Here is a 5,677-nt window from a genome sequence, read left to right as displayed (position 1 = left end):
TAAAATTAGAAATGAAATAGGAAAAGTTACAACAGACACCACAGAAATACAAAGCATTCTAAGAGACTACTATAAGCAAATCTATGCCAATAAAATGGACAATCTGGAAGAAATGGACAAATTCTTAGGAAGGTATAGTTTTCCAAGACTGAACCAGGAAGAAATAGAAAATATGAACAGACAAATCACAAGTAATGAAATTGAAACTGTGATTAAAAATCTACCAAGAGGAGCTTCCTTGGTGGCACAGTGGTTGAGAATCTGCCTGCTAATGCAGGGGACACGGGTTCGAGCCCTGGTCTGGGAGGATCCCACATGCTACGGAGCAACTAGGCCTGTGAGCCACAACTACTGAGCCTGTGTGTCTGGAGCCTGTGCTCCGCAACAAGAGAGGCGGAGATAGTGAGAGGCCTGCACACCGCAATGTAAAGTGGCCCCCGCTTGCCACAACTAGAGAAAGCCCTCACACAGGAACGAAGACCCAACACAGCCAAAAATAAATAAATAAATTAAAAAAGAAATCTTCCAACAAACAAAAGTCCAGGACCAGATGGCTTCACAGGTGAATTCTATCAAACATTTAGAGAAGAGCTAACACCCATCCTTCTCAAACTCTTCCAAAAATTTGCAGAGGAAGGAGCATTCCAAAAGTCATTCTACGAAGCCACCATTACCCTGATATCAAAACCAGACAAAGATATAACAAAAAAAGAAAATTACAGAAAAATATCACTGATGAATATTAATGCAAAAATCCTCAACAAAATACTAGCGAACAGAATCCAACAACATATTAAAAACATCATACACCATGATCAAGTGGGATTTATCCCAGGGATGCAAGTATTCTTCAATATACACAAATCAGTCCATGTGATACACCATATTAACAAATTAAAGAAGAAAAGGCATATGATCATCTCAATAGATGCAGAAAAAGCTTTTGACAAAATTCAACACCCATTTATGATAAAAACTCTCCAGAAAGTTGGCATAGAGGGAACCTACCTCAACATAATAAAGGCCATATATGACAAACCCACAGCAAAATGATGAAAAACTGAAAGCATTTCCTCTAAGACCAGGAACAAGACAAGGTTGTCCACTCTCACCACTGTTATTCAACATCATTTTGGAAGTCCTAGCCATGGCAATCAGAGAAGAAAAAAGAAGTAAAAGGAATCCAAATTGGAAAAGAAGCAGTAAAACTGTCACTGTTTGCAGATGACATGATACCATACATAGAGAATCCTAAACATGCCACTAGAAAACTACTAGAGCTAATCAATGAATTTGGTAAATTTGAAGGATACAAAATTAATGCACAGAAATCTCTTGCATTCATATACACTAATGATGAAAAATCTGAAAGAGAAATTAAGGAAACACTTCCATTTACCACTGCAACAACAAAAAATAAAATTTCTAGGAATAAACCTACCTAATGAGACAAATGGCCTGTATGCAGAAAACTATAAGACACTGATGAAAGAAATTAAAGATGATACAAACAGATGGAGGGATATACCATGTTCTTGGATTGGAAGAATCAATATTGTGAAAATGACTATACTACCCAAAGCAATCTACAGATTCAATGCAATCCCTATCAAATTACCAATGGCATGTTTTACAGGACTAGAACAAAAAATCTTAAAATTATTATTGAGACGCAAAAGACCCTGAATAGCCAAAGTAGTCTTGAGGGAAAAAAACAGAGCTGGGCTAATCAGACTCCCTGACTTCAGACTATACTACAAAGCTACAGTAAAAAAGACAATATGGTACTGGCACAAAAACAGAAATATAGATCAATGGAACAGGATAGAAAGCCCAGAAATAAACCCATGCACCTATGGTCAACTTAGCTATGACAAAGGAGGCAAGGATATACAATGGACAAAAGCCAGCCTCTTCAATAAATGGTGCTGAGAAAACTGGACAGCTACATGTAAAAGAATGAAATTAGAACACTCCCTAACACCATACACAAAAATAAACTCAAAATGGATTAGAGACCTAAATGTAAGACTGTACACTATAAAACTCCTAGAGGAAAACATAGGAAGAACACACTCTGACATAAATCACAGCAAGATGGTTTTTTGATCCACCTCCTAGAGTAGTGGAAATAAAATCAAAAATAAACAAATGGGACCTAATGAAACTTAAAAGCTTTTGCAAAGCAAAAGAAAATACAAACAAGACGAAAACGCAACCCTCAGAATGGGAGAAAATATTGGCAAACGAATCAATGGACAAAGGATTAATATTCAAAATATATAAACAGCTCGTGCAGCTCAATATTAAACAAACGACACAATCCAAAAAATGCACAGAAGACCTAAATAGACATTTCTCCAAAGAAGATATACAGATGGCCAAAATGCACATGAAAAGCTGCTAAACATCACTAATTATTAGAGAAATGCAAATCAAAACTACAGTGAGGTATCACTTCACACCAGTTAGATTGGCCATCATCAGAAAATCTAGAAACAACAAATGCTGGAGAGGGTGTGAAGAAAAGGGAACCCTCTTGCGCTGTTGGTGGGAATGTGAATTGATACAGCCACTATGGAACAGTATGGAGATTCCTTAAAGAACTAAAAATAGAATTACCATATGACCCAGTAATCCCACTACTGGGCATATACCCAGAGAAAACCATAATTCAAAAAGACATGTGCACCCAATATTCATTGTAGCACTATTTACAGTAGCCAGGTCATGGAAGCAACCTAAATGCCCATCGACAGACGAATGGATAAAGGAGATGTGATACACAGATACAATGGAATATTACTCAGCCATAAAAAGGAACGAAACTGGGTCATTTGTAGAGACGTGGATGTTTCCAGAGACTGTCATAGAGAGTGAAGTAAGTCAGAAAGAGAAAAACAAATATCGAATATTAACACATATATGTGGAACCTAGAAAAATGGTACAGATGAACTGGTTTTCAGGGCAGAAATAGTGACACAGATGTAGAGAACCAATGTATGGACACCAAGGGGGGAAAGTGGCAGGGGGAGGGGGTGGTGGTATGGTGAATTGCAAGATTGGGATTGACATGTATACACTAATATGTATAAAATGAATAACTAATAAGAACCTGCTGTATAAAAAAATATATAAAATAAAATTCAAAAAAAAAAGAAAAAGAGCAGAAAGTTCAAACTATTATTGTGTCCAAGGTCTTTAGGATATAATATATGGGGGTGGGATAGAGAAGGTGGGAGGGAGACGGAAGAGGGAGGAGACGTGGTGATATACGTATATATATAGCTGATTCACTTTGTTATAAAGCAGAAACTAACGCACCATTGTAAAGCAATTATACTCCAATAAAGATGGTTAAAAAAAAAGAAAAAGAAAAAATGATATATGACCCTAGGAATTCCCTGGAGGTCCACGGTTAGGACTTTGTGCTTTCACTGCCGATGGTATGGGTTCAATCCTGTGTCAGGGGACTCAGATCCTGCAAGCTGCTAGGTGTGGAAAAAAAAAAAAAAGGTATGACCCTAACTTATTTTGTCAAGTCTCAACCTGTACCCTATTTATCAGTCAAAATAAAATTTTACCTTTTTCAGGAGAAGCCCCATGCTTTCCCATTATTCTGTATTTGCTCAGGCAATTGGTTCCATCTGAAATCTCTTTCCCCCCAATTCTGTATATCAGCATCCTATTCCTTCTAGAACTTCATGTAAGGAGAATAATAAAGTGTGTATTATTTTATATCTAGCTTCTTTCATTTAGCATATACATTCTTTTTTACATTCTTCAGTGTATCAGTAGTTCATTCCTTTGCACTGCTTAGTAGTATTTTATTGTAGCCTATATCACAATTTGTTTATTCTTCTCTTGTTGGGTATTTGCATTGTTTAGGGGTTACTATGAATTAAGCTGCTGTGAACATTTCATGTATAAATCTTTGGGCAGGCATATTTTCATTTTCTCTTTGGTACATACCTAGTAGTGGAATGTCTTTTTTGGTGAGGTATCTGCTCAACTATTTTAAAAGCAGATACTATTTAAAAATTTGGGTTGTTTTTCTTATTTTTGAGTTGTTGAATTCTTTCTATTTTCTGGATATAAATGTTAAAGCAGTAATTGAAACCGTGCACCTCAGATTGCGACTTGAACCCATGCGGCCGGGACTTGAACATGGCCAAAACCCTGCTTGGGACTCGAACTCACGGTGTTTTAATTAGAATCACTCACCTGGTGTCTGGACTTACTGAGGCTCATGTTCTTTGTGTCTCAGCGTGGAAAGAATTCAGTGAGAGACAGAGTGATAGGTAAGAAGCAGATTTATTTAGAGCGAAACACACTCCACAGACAGAGTGTGGGCCGTCTCAGAAGGTGAGAAAGGCACCAAGGTATGAGGTTGTCAGTTTTTATAGGGGTGGGTAATTTCATAGGCTAATGAGTGGGAGGAGTATTCCAGCTGGTTCAGGAAGGGGTGGTGATTTCCAGGAATTGGGCCACTGCCCACTTTTTGATCCTTATGGTAGGCCTTGGAACTGTCGTGGCACCTGTAGGTGTGTCATTTAGCTTGCTGATGTGTTACAGTGAGCATATACTGAGGCTCAGGGTCTAGTGGAATTTGACTTATCTGCCATCTTGGACCCATTTGGTTCTAATCAGTTTATGTCTCGTCCTCTGGCTATGTCATTGTTTCAAAGGTTGTGCCCTGCCGCCTTCCCTCCTGTTTCATAATCAGCATTTACTTTATTATGACTTGTGAATATTATTCATGGCTGAGCTTAGAGAATTATATGACTATATATTTTTTTCTTATAAACTTGCTTAACTAGAGGTAGTAATCGTCTCCCTCCCCTCCCCCCCAGCTTATTTGTTTGATTGGTATTCTACATACATTTATGATTATGGTTAAATTCTCTGCAAGACATATAAATCTCACAATGCATTCAAAAGCGTCAGTCAATACTTCAGGTGGTGTGTGTGTGATTTCTTTCCCTCTGTCTCTCTCTCTCTTTTTTTTTGTTTCTTGGAAACATCCTTCCTAGAGCTGTCAGCACAATGAATGGAAATTACTTGCTCTCAAGTTCATCTCTGAAATTTCATACTCTTGAGATTTATCTTAAAAAACTTCCAGAGGGAAGATCAAATAAACAGGATTAGGAAAAGGGCTCTAGATTTTTCAATAGTAACATAGAAATCAGAGAACAGTGGAGCACTGCCTTCAAAATTTTAAGGGAAAATGATTTGCAACTTAAAATTCTCTCTAACCAAACTCTCAATCAAGCATGAGGGTAGAATAATGACGTTTTACATTATTATGCAAAAGTCAAAAAATTTAACCCTTATGGCATCTTCTCAAGAAGCTATTGGAAGGTGTGCTCTAGACATGGGATCTAGGAAACAGGGCATCAATCCAGGAGAGACAAGAACAGGCATCTTCCTGGGCCACTGCAAGACAATTATGCAGCAAGTTGAGAGCAGTAAGCTCAGACTGGGACAGTAAACTGGACAAAAAAGGGTGTCTCCAAGAAACAAAAAGAAAAGAGAGAGAGAGAAAGAAATCACACACACCACCTGAAATATTGACTGATGCTTTTAAATGCATTGAAAGATTTACATGCCTTGTAGAGAATTTGACCATAATCATAAGTGTACATATAATATCACAAACAAACAAATAAGCCAGTG

This window comes from Neophocaena asiaeorientalis, unplaced genomic scaffold (assembly GCF_003031525.2).
Source record: "Neophocaena asiaeorientalis asiaeorientalis breed wild unplaced genomic scaffold, Neophocaena_asiaeorientalis_V1.1 scaffold218, whole genome shotgun sequence".
NCBI classification, from domain to species: Eukaryota; Metazoa; Chordata; class Mammalia; order Artiodactyla; family Phocoenidae; genus Neophocaena; species Neophocaena asiaeorientalis.
Note: the sequence above shows the minus strand (reverse complement) of the source record.